Source organism: Chenopodium quinoa, unplaced genomic scaffold, assembly GCF_001683475.1.
Source record: "Chenopodium quinoa cultivar QQ74 unplaced genomic scaffold, ASM168347v1, whole genome shotgun sequence".
NCBI lineage: Eukaryota > Viridiplantae > Streptophyta > Magnoliopsida > Caryophyllales > Amaranthaceae > Chenopodium > Chenopodium quinoa.
The window spans coordinates 3812482-3833814 of NW_018742345.1; the positions used below are offsets into that span (position 1 = coordinate 3812482).

The 21333-nt window shown below is 37.1% G+C and overlaps 1 long non-coding RNA gene across 1 annotated transcript; it reads right to left on the bottom strand.

Moving 5' to 3' along the window:
- Window positions 1–185: 185 nt before the first annotated feature.
- On the bottom strand, window positions 186–3850 carry LOC110694298. Its single transcript, XR_002505817.1, has 5 exons — window positions 3613–3850; window positions 3399–3463; window positions 3181–3286; window positions 2413–2461; window positions 186–362 (listed from the first exon to the last, which is right to left on the bottom strand). It is a non-coding gene; the product is annotated as an uncharacterized LOC110694298 (long non-coding RNA).
- Window positions 3851–21333: the final 17483 nt, after the last annotated feature.

The following is a 21333-nucleotide window of genomic DNA, read 5'->3' on the forward strand; positions in this document are numbered from 1 at the left end:
AATTACTACCATCATATATACATTATAGTTATTTAAATTTATCATAAATTACATTAATAACATTAAAATTAAAATAAACAAATATTTTATACAACTAGATCAGATTAAAAAAAAACAATAATTAATCAACAATAATAAGAGTGCGTAGTTAATTACCAAATTTATAAAAGAAAACATCAACATAATTATTAAAAAAAAGTCGCATATTATAGTAGCTTGTTCCTAAATAAATACATCACTAATATAAATAAGACTAAAAACCAAACTAGATAGATGACGGCGTTATAGACGATTTAGTCGCTTATTTTATGCTCAAGTGTCTCGGCCTATTCTCTTGTTGCTCCTACATTGCCTTTTCCAATCTTCAAAAAAAAAAGTACACAGTACAAATTAGTACATTTCACAATATAGGCTTATACACACACACACACACACACATACAAGCTCTGAATTTCAGACACACTCACAAGCATTTTGAATTTCACACACACACACACACAAGCATTACACAAATGTCTTTGAGAATGCTAACACTTACAACAACAATCTTATAAACGTCAGGCTGGAAATCTTATAACAACAATCTTATAACAGCAATCTTACACACACACACACACACACAGATACACACACAAGCATTACACAAACATCAGGCTGAGGGGAATTTCAAAGGATCGGGCCACCTCAGAAAAGAATTGGGGATTATTCGATGCAAATGGGAAGCAAGTCTATATCTTGCGTCTCACCGAGTCTGGGTCTGTTTTGTCTAATGATACATCAAACCAGACTTACTGTACTGCATGCAAGAGATGGAGCTAACAAGAGGATTATCCCCTTTATTGTAGGCTAGCCTTGCTATGAGCCTGATAATGTATTTGCTCATTCTACTTATGCTTTCAACACTTATTATCAGAACACAGGAAAAGCACCCAACATTTTAAGTAAAGTTCACATTTTTGCTTAGTAATTATACAAGTGCCTGAAGAAATATAAGAAGAGAATCTTAATCATCTAACGAGATAGGATACTATCAAGTAACATGCGCACAAAGATGACCTTATAGGACTTGAAAATGCTAATCATTCATATCATAACAGTTTAATCAATCATTAATTGAAAACTATATGTGCGTTTTATTTACAAAAAATCAAACTGCGAAGAAAGAAACATCAATGATTTCCCCCTGAAGACAAGTTAGCTGACATATTGGAAGCTGACATGTTAGCTAAACAAAGGGAAACATATTGGAAGTTGACATGTTAGCTAGTAAGTGTTGAGAAAAAATAGGACAAAACCATTTGGTTGGATTCAGGCTCTTTAGGTAAAGTATTCATTTTCCCTTAAAAACTAAAGATCTATTTCTTATGTAATAATTGAATCCCAAAATATCATTATATTGCTGATCTATTCTATGCACATTATCAGAGCGGCTCACAATATCTAAAGTTGCCTTGATCTTTGCTCTTGGTTCAATTCTATACATATACATATATGACATTCAATGGCAAGAAGACGTGGTAATGTTAATTACTTCCCTTACTAGTGAATTAATGTTAGCTAGTTCTAATGAAAAAGTGCTGGTAAGGTCACGTGCATAGGCCAATTGCATAATATTGTGATGAAGAAACCTAAAACAGGAAAACAACAAAGAAATAAGAAGGCTAAACAGCAGGAAGTAGCAATAACTAGCAAATAGAAAATAGCAACAACAACACAACAACATTATTGAGCAGCAATAATAGCAAGGTCGAGCGACAACAGTGTGGTCAGCATCCTACAACAACAACAACTTTGTTATAATTTTGATGCTATGGGTGTTTTGAAGAAATAAGGGATTTTTGAGAATTACCAATGAAAAAAGTGTATAGAACGGTAGAGAACCAATCCCAGGATAATACATGGGATATTTCATTCATATACCACACAATTCGTTTCTATTTCCCACTGATCTAGCTCATATTGAGTCATAAACTCATAAGTATACAAATAGCAAATTCAGAAGATAAAGTACAAGGGAAATAAAGAGCTAGAGAGAGCCAAAATGATAACATGTACATCTATAAAATAGTTATAGCACAATCTGATGACTACAAATTATATGCTAAATATCACGGTTCAAGCATACGACAAGATACAAAACACAAGTGAGATAAACTATGGATAAAAGGACCATCATTAGATGGATAATAGACCATGGTCAGCTAAAGATCGAAAAAAATGACAATGCTGAAGCTACTTTTTCTTAACTCTTATACAACACAAGCACATGAAGACAAAATAGAAATCATTCTAAGATCATCATGATACTAGACACGTCAAGGCTTCATGTAAATGATAAGGAAGACATATTCAACTTCATGGAATAAAGAGATTGCACCCATAAAGTACTATACAAAATTAAGAAAATCATACCAACAGCAAGACGATGCTTGATTCCTTTTAATACTGTTAGGATAAATACCTGAGAAAATACAATTAGAGATACAGGAGTACATCGTAGCAACTAGCAACTGCTATCAATAGAATTCTCCACTCTAACCTTGCACCATAAACTATTACTTAACTAAAAAAATATCTAGAGAACATATCCAACGTGAATTTAACCACTAAATCATACTTCGTAACAACTGTTAGCAATGGATCCTTAGAAGCATGGTTTGCTTAGTTGCAGATTATGTAAACCAAAAACTTATGGTTAACAATTACATAAATATATACCTTAGACTTATACAATTCAACCCTATGTGACTTGAACAAAATAAAAGGCAATTCAAGATGAGAAAAGACAATTCTCAAGCAACAAGAACTAGTAGAACAGAAATCATGAAATTGATTTATGCATTTTAATTGTTACAAAGAGAATATTAAAAAGTTTTTGTAGCATAAATTGCAACATAGTGGAATACTGGAATGTTTTTGTTCTAAATGAAGTATTTTTTCTGCAATGATACCATACTACTTCATTGATTCTATGTCCAAAAAACATAAAAATATCATTAGCTTAAGCAATTGCAACTATACTATTTGAAAATCTAATCACTAAGAATATTGAAGAATTTATGCATCGCAAGTTATTACACACAATCTAGGGTTAATATCGCAAATTGAACTAATAAATAATAAAATTCCAAAAGAAATATGATAATCAAATAAAACCATCATGAGGAACAGAGTGCAAACCTGAGAGGAAAATTGAATCAGGAGCTTATTGAAATTGGAATTTCAACATAAAGGATTAGATCTGGCTGAAATTAGGGTCTCCTTTCATATAATTTAGCCAAAACCCCTACAAATTAAGAATTCAAAACAAATAGCCATAACAATAATACAATTAAAACAAAATCTGAAATAAATTTGAAGAAAATACCTTTATTTCTTTCAAATTTTGAAGAAAATACCTTTATTTCTTTTGGAACTTTCTAGAATTTTATTTGAACGGTAGCACATAATTGAACTCAATAATCTGTATAAACAAACACTGAAATATCAATTGCTCATGAATCAAACCCATTTCAGACCAAATTTTCGTGAGATTATTGTAAAATAAACTCTATAAACAAGCTATAGGACTCGATTTGAAGAAAAAATGAAGCCCAAAAGGAAAGGATGTACCTCAATTTTATTAACAATGAGAAGACAAAATTAAACACCATTGAAGGCCGGCAGGAAGAGAAAATTAGGCAAGCAAAATTATTGATGAGCGGTGCCAAGGGAACGAAATGAAGATCTGACATTGAAATCCATGATTTTCTTAATCACTTTGCAGAATTTCGTAAGATGAAGGAGAGATGAATAGTTAGGGTTAAGATGTGACAACTCAGAGAAATGAAAAGGGTTTTAAAGTTTAGTACTATGGGTGGTTTTATTATTTCTGAAATTTTGAAATCGTTGGTAGAGCCAATTACACTCACGAGTCTTGCACGTGCTGTTCTCGACGCTTATTTATGTCTAAAATCAATCTAGGCGTCCAGAAAACACGCACATTATATTTACCACTTGATGCCCTTGCCTAAGCGTCGAGGCTAAAGCGTTGAGAAAAGACTCATTTTGTAGTAGTGTGTTCAATGATTCACAAGCGCTCCATGAGCCAAATCTAAAAAAACGAGGAAAATTAATTTGCAAAATTACACGAGTAGGTGGCGCGCGCATCAAAATCAGTTGCGCGCGCCAGCCACACGTATCGGAGACGATTGCGCTGGACAAGCCAGCGTAACTTTCCAACTTGAGCTGCTTTACGGCGAAAAAAACGTACGTGTAATAGGAGTGGACCTTCTGTGAAACCATTCTCGTTAGGGTCTCCTCTAAGGCGATTCAATCATAGAACGGTTTCCGCCAAAGCTAAGAGAGCAGGTGAATGACATCCCTCTATTTGCTCTACTATGGAAACCATGGAATAATCTCCGTATTCTTTACCTGTCCTAAGTAAACAATTGACAACAAGAAATAACATAAAGCAAGAATTTCAAAACGTTGTTTAGTCAAGTTGTCACGAGGTGTGACGAAATGTTCAATACATTTAACTAAATCCACGCCTTATTCTTTTCCAATGTTAACCATATCATTGTCACTCAAACCAAAAAATCTTTGATAAACAGGTTTGGGATCCGACAAGTTAGGGGCATATGTCACAGTGAGAGTATTTGTAGGGAAGCCTAGTAGAGCCTCAAACTCCCCGGGTAATGGGACAATTTCATCCCCTTTAAAAAGAAATAGATGGTGGTTCGAGTCCCAATGAGTGACAGAAGCATGGACAAAATAAAAGTTTATAACAAGTTGCATATAATTGAATAGAGGGTTAAGGTGGTATATTTTGAAGGATAGTTTATCCTCAATTGAAAGGGAAGTGACCCATTGCTTCAACTGTTGTTCAAAGGTTTTTGCCATTGATCAATGTGTAAAAAAAGGGGGAGAGGGAAAGAATTTAGAGAGATTAATTCTTTTTAATTCTTTATAACACTACTAAGCGAATGAATGCAAGATGATCAAAATCCTACACAAAACCACGCTTAAATAGACCAAAGAGGGGCAAATTTTTGGCAATTTTCGCTCTAAGGAAATTTCACCCGCAGGTGGCGCGCGCAACCGATTCACATGCGCGCAACAGCTACAAGCAAGACATACAGTTGCGCGCGTCTAGTATATCGCGATATATCGTTTTAATTTATTTCCGTATTTTGAACTCCATAGTAACGGAATATTGACAAGATCTTATGAATTATCATACGCTAAATTTTTGTTAACTCTTGTGTAATTTTTTATGCTTTATTTTATTTTATTTTATTTATTTTCTTATTTTCCTTTTCTCTTTCTTTCTTTTTTCTTTTTCCTTTCTTTTTTTTTCACTTTCCTTTTTATGTCCTTTTTTCTTTGTACCTTTTTGTTAGTTTTTCTAGGGGGTAAGTCGAGAACCCTTTCCCTCCCTCGGGATATTTTTTTGCTTTACTTAAAAAAAATCATGAAAACAAAAGAAAAAATAATGACATATATATGTAAAATGTGTGTTATATGTACAAAAATAATAATAATAAAAAAATTTATATGTACATATGTTTCCAAAAAATATATATAAATACAAAGGAGGTCAGGATGCTCAACGACTCCCAAACGGCTGATGTACATCCTGTAAAATCCAAACCAAAGATTAGTACACAAAACTATTTAATAACTTTGAAAAAGAAATAAACTTACCGCGGCCATCCGATGATCACGACATGATAAAGCCACGAGGGCTCTCCGATAAGCAGCTCGAAAAGCAAGTATAGTCCTCACCATACCGTTCACGGTCTCTCGCGGTACCTGCTCCAAATACAAGGACAGTCTCAGGAATATACAGTATGTCCTCCTCCTCCTCCGTTGTTGGGAGAATCACGCGAATTACCGATCCAAAAGCATTGGTATACGTGACCTCCGCTGTGGGAGGCACCCAACCACCTAGCTTGATTCGCTGAAAACACAATAAGAGATTCAAGGTTCCAAAAATAAAAGAAAAATATTAAAACATATGGTAAAATGCTAACAAGAAGAAAAGCTGGGAAAGGAGTCAGCCTGGATGCAATGAAAGCCTGGTAAGATGCATCCGACAGAACCAGCTGCTCCGCCGGATAACCAAGGATCGCCTGAGCTTGATCTTGGTAGACAGCAAGTCCGGATGCAACATCCGGATAGGAGGATCCTTAGGAACCATAGGCTCCTCGGATGAAGACTTCCAGAGAACACGCTCGTCTAAACAACAAGCGTCTGTCCTCTGGAGGACGGGAAGTCCCTGATAAAGGTCCCGGAAACGGCAACGAATCATGCCAGACCGGACAGCCTTAGGGACTTCAACGATCAAACTCCAAGGACGAAGATCGATTTATAAACACAGCCACATGAAAAATCATCAGAAAATAAACAAAAATAACAGAAGAGAAGATGCACATGTGGTTGAAATACTCACCGACGCACGAGTTGCCGAAAGGATCATCTATTAAAAGTCGCTGACTGAAGTGGCTCGTCTCTTCTTAATCGTGACCAATCGATGGCCGATAGGAAAACGAGCATCCCCGAGCATCCTAGGGGCTTATAAAGGCAAGTACGAATATCCCCAAGCCTATAAGAAGAAAAAAAAATAAGAAAAAGAAAACAAAAATGGTGATTAAAAGATAAGAAAAAAAGGATAAGAACGCACCTCAAGGATACGACCATGCCACGAAAGGGAGATCCGACGCACCTCAGCAGCTGCCGTGGAATTTATCACCCGGGTCGCCTTGCCCATCGCTGTAAGCATACGGGCATACGACACCTTCGCCCAACTCAAGTTACCTACCTGCCCCAAATAACTGAGGCAGAAAAGTAACCCAATAGCAAAACGCTCTCCCCGATCACTCAAGATAGTGACGGAAAGAACATGAGCAATGTATATCCGAGCTAGCTGTTCAGGTGTACACCGCCGATCAACCTCGTCAGCCAAACCGAGTACGGACAAGACTGCGCATACATATGAAGGGCCGCCGCAAGACGATCCCCCACGAGGTCACAGAGTCTCTCGTCTGAACCCTTAACGACCTCCATAACCATAGGCTCACCTCCAAAAGGAAAACCCGTAATCATAGAGAAATCGCAAGGGGTAACTAACAAAGGGTATTTTAGGTCGTTACTAAGACACCTCTATCAAATGATATTTGTGGTCCTAAACATGCAACTAAACGAGTATAGAGGCAAGTCAAGGGTCGAACACAGGGAAACGATTAAGCACTGCTATCTATCTCCTAAAGTTAATCTAGTTCGGTCAAGGAAAATAGTGGATGAATTAATGACTAAAGAGTATGTAAAATTAGTTAAAATAAATGCTAGGGGTAGGGGTCGAACATGCTATGAAGTCAATGGAGCTAGGCTTAGGGAAGTAGGTTTACATGCAAACCAAGCAACTTATACAAGGCAAAGTCAAGAGTACTCTCTAATCACCTATCGGGATTAAGAGCTTTCCTAGTTAACATGCACTTACACTATCGTCATAAGGCATGCAATACTAAGGTTAGACAATAATCAATCACCCAATGACTATTCCTAAATCACACTATCGTCATGATTTAATTCAAGTCACTCAACCACAACATGCATATGGCCATAAACATGGATTAGCCAAAAAGTATAGGCGCAAGGAAGATTTAATTGCAAGTATTCCAAACTAGCCTAGCCTATCATACATCAAATTCAAAGCATGTCTCCACCAAACCCCTAGAAATAAGAAAACTACTCACAATACATAACCCTAACTACAATTACACTAATCAACAAAGTAATTAAGAAATTAATGAGAGAGATGATAATTTCACCAATTAAACCAACAAAGATGGGAACTTTAAGCATATAACAAAAGAATAAAAAGAAGAATATCAATAGTTTCATTCAATACCAAGTGAGATGACAAACACCAATAGAGTTCCAAAATGCTTCCTCAAAATACCCAAAGTAGCTAAAATTGATAAATTGAAGATCTACACTAAGATCTATGGAAGAATTTCCAATATAAGAAAGCTAAAATCTATGCTAAGAATGTTCCTCTAAAGAGTATGCTGAAAGTTTCAATATGTGAATAATGAATGTTGCCTTCTCTTTCCTCTTCTCTGCTTTTTAAATATGATTTCAGGTAAAGGACAACAGCAGACAGGCGCGCCCGCGCTGCACAACGGCGCGCCCGCGCGCTAGATGGTGACGCAGCTGCTCCTCAAGAAGCGCACCCGCTCAAAAATGGGTGTCACAGGATTGGGCCAGCTCAGCGCGCGCCCGCGCCAGGAAGTCGCGCGCCCGCGCCCAAGGTGGCGCGCCCGCGCCTATAGTTGCGCGCCCGCTCCAAACTGCTGGTTCAATGCTTCGATCCTTGCTCTGGCTCCTTGTCAATTCGAACCGCAATCAATCTGCAATTACAAAATAGGAAGGCGAAGCGTAATACAACGAAGAGGGAGGGGAGCAAAGCCTACCTAAACCAAATAAAAACACATTACGCAACACATAGGTAGACTGCTTAAATTAGGCAAAACATAACAAAAGCACACTAGGATGAACCGAATTATTGCTAAAACTACTAGAAAGAACTACCCTAGGAGTGACATAAATATCACTCATCAGTAACCGTCATCTCTCCCAATGGAAAGTGAAATGTGTTGGTGGAATCCCACCAAAACTCCAACAATCCACGAAGGAAAGCCGACGACGCAGGCTGACTCGATAAATCCCAAAGAGCCGCCATCTAGGAGCTGATCCTCGAAAGCTCCACAACCTCATTTGCCACCTCGGGCAAACTCTCAAAACAACCTCGTAGATCACAAGAGCCGTATAGGCGCATGCTAGGCTCACTCTAAAAAAGGAAAGGCACAAAAGAGAGTAAAAAACTTATTTTGATAAAAAAAAGAAGGCGCAAAATACTCACGATGCCGCACCAACCCCTGATCGAGACGTGATGGTCTTTATTATTTTATTCTAAAACTAAGCTAACATACATGTTTTGGACCCATTTCGGTAGCATAACGCCTACCGAAAGGGAATAACACAAAAATCAAATGCCACCCATGCTAGGGGCTACAATACTTGCAGTTAAACTCAGTAAGTAGGGGCTTCTAACACCCATTAAAGCTATCCTACACCAGTTTCAACTAAGCATTCAAGGGATTATATTTCAAAATCTCAAAGAATCAACTAAGCCTAGGCTAATAATAGTAACAATGATGCAATTATCGTCTACAAAACAATCTTGAAGTTCGAACATGGCAAAAATAAGCTAAGTGTACACTTCGCGCCGATTTTCGGATTCAAAATTTTCAAAACATTGCTTATGATGATGTAAGTAGTTCTAATACTATAATTACTTCATAATCAATAAGTATAGCCAAAATGAGCAAGCAAAATAGCAAGAAACAATCAAAATTCGAAGGAAAGTGCAAAAAATGTACTCAAAAAAAGAAATGCTCATACAAGGTTCACTACTTAGCAATTTTTCATGAAATTTGTTGCAAAAAACTCCTTAAAAGTAGCGTAATAACATGGAACAAACAATTTCAAGAATAATGGTCTGAATAAAAAACCCACAAATTCGAAAATTTAGTTTAATGATTCGAAAAACGCCCAAATTCTGCCAAAACCAAACAAATTTAAACAAAAAACTTACATTGGATTATGGAAAATGTGAATTAAGGGTGAGATCTGCTTCCATTGGCTTTAAAAATCACAAAAAACCAAGAGAAAGAGACGAAAATGGCGAAGGAATAAGAAGAAGAAAGTAAAATGAAAATCCCGCTCAACGATTTCTTTTTGCTGACTTAAACAATTGTGCGTGACTGACTAGCGCAACTCAGAGCAATGCGCGCACCTAGCTTGCGCGACCCACTGAGTTGCACACGGATACTTGTCACTGAAACGACCGGTATCCAGATTTTGATCCGTTTAATTATTTTCCTATGGTTTTTGCTCGTTAGTAGACGTAATTGCACGCAAATTATTAAAATCTTTTTAATTGCTTTGCATTTTGTAGTTTGTTTTCTTCTTTGATTGTTTTCTGCATCATTTTGCATGCACACCGTGCTTTGTGCCTTCCCTAAGTATACTTTTTGAACGTTTTTCGTAAAAGTGTCTTAAGACGTTCCGTGGTGGTGCTTTACGTAAAAGCTCCCATAGACAGGTTTTTCATTTTACTTTACTGACATTATAAATGTCCGACTTTTCTTCTTTTTTCACGTCCACACCAAAAAGGAAGGCGTCATCATGTAGTGTAAAATTGTATGGCATAGGAGTTGCGTAAAATTTCACTTCTTCCCCAGCTTTGCGAAATCTTCATCTCGAAACTAAAAGGTAGATAATTTCTTTTCTTTAGGCATTAGCACATGAGTCGACAAGAACACCGAACCATTCACGAACATAAACTTCTTGATTGGAAGCAAATACGGTAGTTAGTGCGCTTACTAGCTTACCGGACATTAAGGATGTCGTCCACCCCCTGTATAAAGAGCGATGAGATAATGTCGCACCTATGTAGCCACGTGCCCCTAGTCCTAAGACACGTGTACTCATCTTATGAACAAAACTGCTGAGAGAGTTTCCGATTTTCTTCTCTCTCACTGGATTTGGATATACGCCTCCGGTCCTGAGACATGTATTTCTATCTTTTGGAAATCGAGTATTGCGTTTTGACAAACGAATTGACGAGAACTCTATTCCGGCTGCGAAAGCCGAAATGTTTAGGCTGCGAAAGCCGAACGACTGCGAAATCCGAAACATTCTTTTATCATCTTTTAAAATTTTTAAAATCAGGCTAAAGTTTCAATGAAATATCAAGGGACTTTAAACCAACAATGACATTACTAGGAGGACATCATCCCCTTTTTAATCCTTTTTAAACCGATCTCTTCTCATAACATGACATCACCCAGAACGCCTTTACTTGTAAAATTGTTCTACAATTTTAAGGGATCAATCTAGATTCTTTAGCGCGTTAAGGAAAAGAAAATATTTTTTCTAGCCTCAATAGCTACTTGTTTCAAACACTTAGAGAATCAAGGATCATTTTGACATCCTTAATATTTCTGAAAGATTCTCTATTCTTTGAGAATTTCGCAAAATAAGTATCGAATTTATTTTCTTGGCCACATTAATCCTCGTCTATCCTAGACTCGATCAAAGTGGGGGCTAACTGTAGACATTCACTTTTGGCCTTCCGTCCCGAAAGGAAGTGCAATGATGATTAATAAAGCCATCTTTGTGTTGGATCGAAGGGAAGAATGCTTATGGATTACTAGCTAAACTGCAAAGACACAAAAAGACTAGCCTAACCAAAAAAAAAATACAAAACAAGGTGCAATTCACTAAACCTGATCATAATTAGGCTCAAGCCCGTGCTTAAGACCCATTAATGACGGATTTAGAAGCGTATATGTTAAAATTAAAACCGTCGCAGAAAAATCTGCGCGCATCTCTAAGAGACGCGCTGTCTGGCACATGCAACTAATTCAGTTTTGCGCAACACCCAGCGCAACGTCTAGAGATGTGCTCACAGAAGATTCAGAATTTTATAAAATATAGAATCGAATCTTAACATAAAACTGCGCGCAAGACATTCAGTTGCGCTGCCCATAGCAGCGCAACTAAATCATTTAGAATGTCGCGCGCAACTAATACAGATGCACGCGTCACCTGTTGCGGCAGAATGCTTAAAATCCTAATTGTACCCATTTCCTATAAATAAGGGCTTAAAGACAGAGATATTAACCTAAAATCCTTGTAGAAACTATTGTGAACTTGTGCTTCCAAACCCTCTTGTCCTAAACACTCACCCCTCTTAATCTTTGTTACTACGGTGGAGGTTCTCGAACAAGAATGAGTCCATAAGTGTTCTAAACGGAGATCTAGCAAAGAGAAGTGGTAAATTCCCGAGCACTTAGATAAATAACATTTACTTCTCTTGTTTAAAAGAACTTTAATCAACAAAGTATTGTTTGACCACTTTAAAAGAACATTTAATTAATCGATTCCACATATATCTTGTGTTAAATAAGATTAGAATTGAATAATTAATTGATTGATTGATTGATCACCTAAGTCAAGGAGAATCTTGTTTACTTTTTCTCCTTTCACGAATTTGAATTAAATAAAGTATAACAACTTTGCGATATAATTCCTACGTGATTAATGCATGTAAATAAATCAACTAACTTGGTCTTAGGTATCACGTTGCATATATTATTTGGTGATGAAATTGTAAAAAAGGAAGAGCTAGTAGAGGCCGTATTAGTGCTAGAATATCGATTCTTCTTTAAAGGGAACGTTATTTTAGTACCCTCGCTCCCTAACTCATTTTTGGTTTATGTAGAATAATTTGGGCATGGGTAAACTTATGATTTGTGCTAAATATCCCATGAACTCTACATGGGAGAAAGGCATGAACGAGGTTTATTGGTTTTCCCAAAACTCATTGGCGACTCCTACTTGTTTGTTACAAAAAAGCATGATGATAGAACCAATTCTAATTTAAGGTCCCCCAAAAAGTCAGGAATTCAAATCCTACTACACCCTAACAAGTTTAAAATCCTAGGCTTTTAAATGGCCCTGGGCATCTAAGGAAGGACACCCTACAATGGGATTACCCTCCATACAACTACGTACTTTTTTCTTTTTTTTTTTTTTTTTTTTTTTTTTTTTGCGAACATAGAATCATGCGGCTAGGCAAACCTTAGATACTTTAGATCCTTAAATTACTATTATTTTGCATAATATAGCATGGCTAGACAACGCGATTCCGGATCTCGTTTTAGAGAGACTCATCGGGAGGACGATCCCGTTGATGCCGGCATAGGGGCCTATTATTCTGTAGGGGCGTTCCCAGAGTGGGATATGCGCACTCTGTGCTTTGCACCCGAGTTTCACATCTAAGAGCGCGTTCGGCGTTGGATCCACATTGGGAGAGTTCGTAGCCATACATGGTTCTGGCAACGAGATTATCGGCTCTTTGTACGACACTTTCTTTCACGACCACGACGGTTTGCGTCGCCTGTGGGAGTCTTATGGTTTGACTCCTCTGCTCCGAGCCACTCGGGCTTTATATTCTTTCGGGCAGAGTCGTTATGTGTTCCGAGCCTTGGTGGAGTTCTTCTAAGACACCACCAACACTTTCCACTTTCTCTAGGGTGAGATGACTATTACCCCTACTGACTTCTGTCTCATTACGGGATTGGAGTTTCGTTCGGTCGCCCTTCCGTTTGATAGCGAGATCACTGTATTTTCTCCAGAGCAACTAGAGCTGTTGGGCCCTATTACTATCGGGCTCGTAGTGAGGCTGAGCCGACCATCTTAGCTCTCGATATATCCGCTGGTCCACGCTCGTGGCGGCTTTTCAGGATGTTGCAACCACCTTAGAGCAGCTAGTGTGCATCTTTGCTCTTATCTTGCTGTCAGGGACCTTTTTGCCTGACAAAGGTAGTCGAGTCCTACTCTACTACTTTTCCGCTCTCCGCGACCTTCATATGTTCGGGTCGTATGATTGGGCCATCTTGGCCTACACGGACTTTATAGTCAAATTGCGTTTTTGTAGTCGTCATGGTTCCTTCGAGGGAGACATAGCGCTTTCCAGCTTTTGGAGACTCGTAGAGGTATACTTTATTTTCATTAAAGTAGCTCTAGATCTGTGTTAGCATTCATTGGCACTTCTTTATTCTCGTAGATCTGGTTTAACGAGTATTTTCCGTCTCTCCTGCTGGCAAGACCTTCACCTCGTGATCTCCCTTTTGCTGCCTATTGAGGAGGTCGTCATAGTGATCAGGCCACTACTGCTCGCGTTTGAGAGTTGATCCTCTCGGTATGTTTCTCGAATAATTGCCTTTTAGTACCTTTAGTAGGATTTTATCTTATGAATATGCATTTTATAGGAGCCTGCCGTAATGTTTCGGCCGTGGGCGATCTAGACATTTCAGCGCTTGCTACGTAGTACACTGCTTAGCGTCGGTATTTTCAGGGGACGTACGACGCTGCGGTGTATCTAGGCGAGAGAGTGGCTATTCAACACTCCTCGGAGGCTTTTGTTGTTTCTTCTCCTCCTCATCGGCATATCTTTGACAAGGCGAGATTGAGGACCTTGGCGAGCAGGTCACCAGCAGGCACACATTAGCGGACTCATGCCCGTTTAGAGCTATGCTACGCAGAGAAATTGCTGCCGCTTTTGGCTCCACCACCTGTTTTGCTAGAGGGAGCAGAGGAGGTACTCCTTATTTTCTGTGTTTGCCCTTTGTATAGCCCCCAAGTAGATACCGACTACTTAAATTATTATTTCGTGATGCACATGCGGAGTTTGTTGCTCCATCTATATCCATGACATATCAGGGGATGTATGGTCTAGTTGAGGAGATGATTCTCCTGGCTCCTCCGGATCATTGCTTTATTGAGCGGATACCTCGACACAAGACTTGGGTAAGTCATTTATTTGTCGTTTTACTCGTACATATATCTTTGATTGTTATTGACTTTTCTCGTGACAGTTCTCTCGCGAGGTAGTAACGAGGATGGCGAGGGGTTTAGACTCCTCTCGTTACCAGCTTGTGAGATTGAGGGATCAAGCCTCCTGTTGTCATGATGACACTGCTGCAGAGGTATTTCTCTTATCCATATCTCATGTTTTATTTATTTATTTATTTTGCAGCTAACATTATTTATTTTCGCAGGGACAACCTATTCGTCCTCCACATTCTCGGATGAGGCCCGAGGCTAGAAGAGAGAGATCTGGGTCTAGCTCGAGGCGTCGTCGTACCTCTTCCGGGGGTGAGGGTGGCCGGTGGAAGATGACTCCTGCTAAGAGATCGGAGGGTTTAGGCTCTTCGTTTGAGGTTGCACATGTTAGGCCGAAAGGCTAAGGAGGTGTGACATCGACTCCTTTATGGGGTGGCGGGACGTACGAGGTTGGCTTGTAGTCGCAGCAGCCGCCGCAGCCTCAGCCGTTGGCGATTCAGCATCAGGGTGAGCCTGGATGGGCTGGCCCTACTTTGTCGATCCTGACTATTGGTGATCCTGGAGCTCACGAGGGGCATACCTGCGATCTGCTTTGTTCTTTGATACTTTGGGAGTTTGACTTGTATCTGTATTTATTTTATTTGACTTGTAGGAATTTGCTAGTTTGTATTATATGACTTCTATATTAGACACACTGTGCATACAAACTTGTTATGCTTATTTTATCTCTTCATTTTTATTTTTTGTTTTATGTGCATGTGAGTGTGAAAAATTTGTGACTAATTTTGCGCAAAAATTTCTGTCATTTTTATTATCAATAGAGGGTATCCGACTTTCTCCCCCAAAAAGAAAAAATGAAAAAATAAAATAAACTTTGACTAAAATAAGCCTAAAATTAATTAAGCTTAAATTAATCAAAAACGATGTTTGGATAGGGTTTTGAGACAAAAACCGTAAAGTCAATGTACAAAATAAAGTCATAATAAAAAAATGTGGTTTGCATAGCGCGCTAAGTTGGCGTCGTGGTGGCTCTCTGTCGCTAGACATTGGTGTCTGTTTCCAGGCGACAAGCTTTGCCGCGAGGCGCTGTACCTATTGCCTGGCACAAAACCTTTTTCTTCAAATCCTTTCGGGGTTCAAACTGTACCAGTTTTGTACATCAATAGCCCCCAAATCTGCCGATTTTTGTATATTTTGAACATATTAAAATAAAGTTATAGCTTTAATTCTCGTTAAGCAATCATGTCTAAGAGCTTATGTGATTTTACTCGTGAGTGGTGCCGGTCCTTGATTGCTAAAAAGGGAAAAGAACTTCACTTTTTTCACTTGAAAGGTATTTATGGTGTTAAGGGGGTAGACATAGTTATAGATTTTATTCATATCGCCTTAGAATATTGGGTCCAGACACCCATTGCTTTAGAATGGGTTATGATGAAATTAGTCCTTTACCGGAAGAATTTGGTGCCATTCTAGGCTTCCTTTCCATAGATCTTGCGGTAATTCCTAATGTGAGCGAATATTATTATAAAGACTTTGAACGTTTCTTTAATCTTAAAGATAGGGATCTAACAAATATTGTAGATGGAAATGTAGTTAATCTGATAGAATTTGCATGCCATTACTTTGATAGACCATATTCCAAGTCTTTTCATGTTTATAGGAAGAGAGCTTTCCTCTTTTGCATGTTTAGCCAATATCTCCTCATTAGTGGAAATAATCGTGAAGGTCAAGCAATTTTAGTGTCTATCAAGGAACAAATTTAATCAGGGAGGAATACAATGACATTAATTGTTGGAGAAACTATGCTTAGTTTGGATAAAATAAAGAAAAATCCAAAAGCAGCTCTTTGAGGCTCTCAAATTTTATTATAGGTAGAAAAATAATATTTTTAACTACGGAAATAAAAAACATATATATTTTGTATAGTAATACTAATTATTTGCATTGAATTTTTATATATGTGGCTAATGGAAAGGCTTGATTGATTAGTCCTCCTGACAATATTGACAAATATACACCAAATTGCTTTGTAAGGTGAAAGAAATGCTTTTCCATAATGAGGGGCCGGCAGGAGTGGAGCAAAATATTTGCCTCTTATGATTTTACTATTAAGTGGTTCATTCCTTGGTGGAAAATTGAGAAGATGGTTGGTTTCAACAAACAACCCTTTTGTCGTCTTCCTAGCTTATCAAAGTTGACTTTTTATTACCCGTGTAGGGTAAAAAGACAGTATGGCCTTTCTCAAACCATTATTTAAGGTGATCTTTGTCGTCCTTATGAATTTCCTGTTTAACAAGACATGGAGAGTGTAGACACCCATTTTTATCTCCCCAAAACCAAACCCGGTGATGAGTACCTTTCACGTCGAATCGTAATCGAATGAAGTGAAAGTGTGGAAAGTCTAGTGTTGCGGATAGTTTTAATTTTTCTTCTCTTCTCTCTGTTTTTTGAAAACCTATTTTAAGAAAACAGTCATTCCAGTTTGGTTGGTCCATAATATGGGTCCAATGGTAATGTAGTTGGATAGGGCTTGAAAAGAGCTTTCCAACGATATATCATAAGCCCAATTCCGATGAATATTGAGGGAGTTATGGCCAAATTATTGAACTAGGCCTGGTTTGATCCTTATATGCGGCCCAATGATCTAGGAGAGGAGGTAATATGGATTTATCATTCCTAATGCAATTAGGAATGGTTTTAGTCTTCTAGATTCTTCTAGAAGATTCTTTTCATTCCTAATTCAATTAGCATTGATAAATTGACTTTTGTTGACTTTTTAGAGTATTAATCAGAATAAAAGAATGTTTTTGAGGAATATACGATTTTATTCTCCTGTACAGTCAATTTCTATCTGATTTTAAGAAAACGCGTCAATAATTAAGTTAGCGCCAAATGGCAGCATTAGCGCCTGACGCTAAGCATTGGCGCCTGGCGCTAATGTCAGCGTCTGGCGCTAACCTCGTTTTGCGCGTCAGAACTCTGTTTTAATTTTCTATCTTTTTGGTTGATTTTCTCTATAAATAGCCTTCTAAAAACTCCGTTTTCATTTACCAATTCTCTCTATTCACCAACTCTCATCAAGAATTTCTTGATATTCTCTCTCTCTTTTCTAAACTAGCTTTTCTCAAAATAAAAAATTCCGCACTCGCAAGACCTAGATACACCCAGCAGTCGAAATACAGATTAATCAACAGACCTCGATTGTCTACCTATCGCCATAGTTCGAAATTGCCTTCGCCCTAGACGTGAAAGGTTTAATTTCTTAGGGTTTGGTCCCAAATCTCTCTTTCAATTACTTAATTTAATTGTTGTTTATTATTTTTCCTTGAAGTTACTAACGTGTGTATTTTGTTATTAAAAAGTGATACAAGGCATCCAAGTAAGTGCTTTAATTGTTTACATTGTTATTATGATATAGAAATCATGCTTAGGTTGTTATTATGATTCCTAGTGTCATGTTAGGGCTTTTTTATCTTCCTAGTATCATGTTTAGGGTAACTTTAATATCAAATATGACAATTGTGATTCCGGCGATGCTTCCTATTTTCTTTCCTAATATTCATGTTAGTATCATGTTAGGGCTAAAGCTTTGATATTTATTGTTTAGTGACATGCTAGTGTTTGTTATTAATCTTATTAGTATCATGCCTAGGATCTTGCTATTAATATTATGCTTTAATATGATTTTGATTATTATTATAATTGTTATGATTATTTTAATTATGATTATTATGATGATTATTTATTATTATTATGTTGCTTGATTATATTTATTGTTATTGCTTGATCACACCTTTTATGCATGTTTTAAGGGAATTTGTACTTGTAATCACGTTTATTAAGATAATTAATAATCTTATTTAGGGTTAATTTGATTATAATTCAAGTGACCGCCAATAATAGTTTGTTTGTGTATTAATATTCAACCAACATAGATAAACAGGTTTAGGGTAAACCTACTTATTGCATGTTAGTCAGAAAGCGCACATGAATACAATCAGAATAAAGTAGAGGCCTATTATTAGGGCAGGTTCAATCTCTTTTAGGTTAGATTTGTACCTTCATCCCCGAACTACCAATCATGGTTCAAGACCTAATGGAGTTGACGATCTCTTGGATCGTTAAGGGGTGTAACCTTCACCTCGTGAACGGTTTACAAGTTCCTAAAACTTGTTGGCGACTCTTTTGCTCTATCTTCTTTCCCTTTGGATGCCACCGTACTTTAGTGTATGATCACAGCGAGGTTCAAGCTAGGGGTAATGCTTGAAATATTCCCTACATAGAGGTTTGTTAATTACTGGAGTGCTAGGCCTTTATGGGATATTGTTACCCAAAAGGTTCCTCCTTCTTTGTCTAAGGATGTGAAGCATTGGCTACTTGATAGACCTAAGAAGGACAAGAACAGAGTTCATTGTAAAACCAATGTGAAAAATCGTCTGGGAGACAAGAAAGCTCCTGTTAAGGAACGTCTAGATGAAAAGGTTGAATTTAAAACTCTTATTATGCCTAAGAAGTAAAACACTACTAAAGGCAAAGAGAAAAGATAAGCTGTCTCTACAGAAAAAAAAAGTGTGGGTAGAGAAGAAACATGGTGTGATGGCTAAAGGGGACAATGTCAACACAAAGTTTAATGCAGGACCTCTAAAGGATGCTTGCTAGAAAAAGTGATGGATGAAGAAGAAAAAGCAGACAAGAATTGGAAGAGGGCAAAGAAAGAAAAGAAAGATTAAAGCATTGCTTTACTTTCAATTTATTAGACAATTTTAGTTTTCAAGTTAATTTATTTTTAAGCTTCATTTAAATTCCATCAATAATGTAATTTTTACTTTATTTTTCTTAATGCAATATTCAGCTTTTAAAATTAAATCAACATTTACATTTAATTTCCACAAAGCAATGAAAACACTTCAATTATTTTTCTAAAAATTATTCGAGTATGCAAGTCAAAATTTTCAAAAACACCAAACTTTGCCAAGTTTAATGCAAAAAAATTGGCGCCGCAGTTTAAAGTCTGTTGCCAGATGTTGCTGTTCGTCGTCTGGCGCTACACATTGTAGCCAGACGTTGTGGTTGTCGGTCGACGCTGATGGCTGTCGTCAGGCGACAGCTTTTCTAGGATATGTTTGTCTTGAAATTTTTCGCGCCAATTGTACTGAGTTGTCTTATCGATGTTGGGATGAAAGATTTGTAAAAATTAAAGTGGCCGTACCTTACAAAGGTTGTGTAGATACCCAAATGTGTCTCCCCAAAACCAAACCTAGTGATGAATACCTTTCATGTCATTTATAATCGAACAAAGTGAAAGTGTGGAAAGTCTAGTGATAAGGATGTTTTTTATTGAAATATTTCTTTTTCTGTTTTTGAAAATATTTCTTTTCTTACTCCTATTTACGAAAAATAGCCAGTCCAATTTAGCTTGGTCGATAATAAAAGTCCAAAAATAGTGTAGTTGGATTAGGCTCGAAAAGAGCTTTCCAATGATATATTATAAGCCCAATTCCGATGAATTATGAGGAAGTTTTTGATTAAATTAGATTAGGCCCAAATATATTCAATATGGCCCAATGATCTAGAGGAGGGCCTGTTAAATATATTTTTAATGATGTTTTATTTAGAATAAAATATATTAAATCTGATTTCGAAAACTGCCCAGACGCATAATTACCTGCAACCAGTGTTTAAGGTTAATTACGCATGGAAAAGCGCGTTGACTTTTGAGCCAGAACGAGACAACAGAGTTGTCGCCAGGCGCTGACCTTCGTCGTCTGGCGGTGACTCCTGTCATTTGCGACAGGAGGTATTTTATTCCGAATATGATTTTCTTCGATCCCGTACTTTTTTTCTATGAATAGGGGTCATATCTCCCTGTTTTTAACTCATCTACAATCATCAATGTCTTCAATTCTCTAATTCTCTCTCTCTCTCTAAAAGCTAGAAACTTTCTCTCTTTCTTTTTTTTCTTTTTTCTAAACCTTCCCTTTCTAGAAATTTCTCATACATTAGCTTTAGAAACACCTAGCCAAGTTCGAAGTTGCCTTCGCCCTAGACGTTAAAGGTTGATAATTTATGAGAGTTTGGTCCCAAATCTCTATTTTAATTATTTAATTTAATTGTTTTATTACTTTTCCTTGAAGATACTAACGCGTGTATTTTTTTATTAGAAAGATATACGAGGCATCGAAGTAAGTAATTTAATTTCTCTATTGATATTTTGATTAGAAATCATGCTTAGATTATTATTTTGATTCCTAGTATTATGTTAGGTTGTCTTTATTGCATCCTAGTATCATGTTTAGGGTTAATTAATATTTCTAATATCAAGTATGATTATTGTGATGTTTCCTATTTCTTTCCTAATATCATGTTAGTGTCATTTTAGGGACAAAGCTTTGATGTTTGATGGTTAGTTACATGTTAGGGTTTGTTATTAATTTTGTTAGTATCATGCCTATGATCTTGCTAATAATGTTATGTTTTAACATGATTATTTTAATAATAATTGTTATGATTATGATTATTTATGATTATAATTGTTTTTATTATGTTGCTTGATGTTTTTATATTGTTATTGCTTGATCACACCTTTTATGCATGTTTAAAGGGAATTTATTCTTGTAATCACGCTTAATAAGATAATTAATAATCTTGTTAGGGTTAATTTGATTATAATTCAAATGATCGCCAATAATAGTTTTATTTGTGCATTAATATTCAACCAAAATAGATTAAACGGGTTTAGGGTAAACCTATTGATTGTATGTTAGTCAGAAAGCGCACATGAATACGAGAAGAATAGAGTAGAGGCCTATTATTAGGGCAGGTTTAAACTCTTTTAGGTTGGATTTGTACCTTTATCCCCGAACTTCCAGT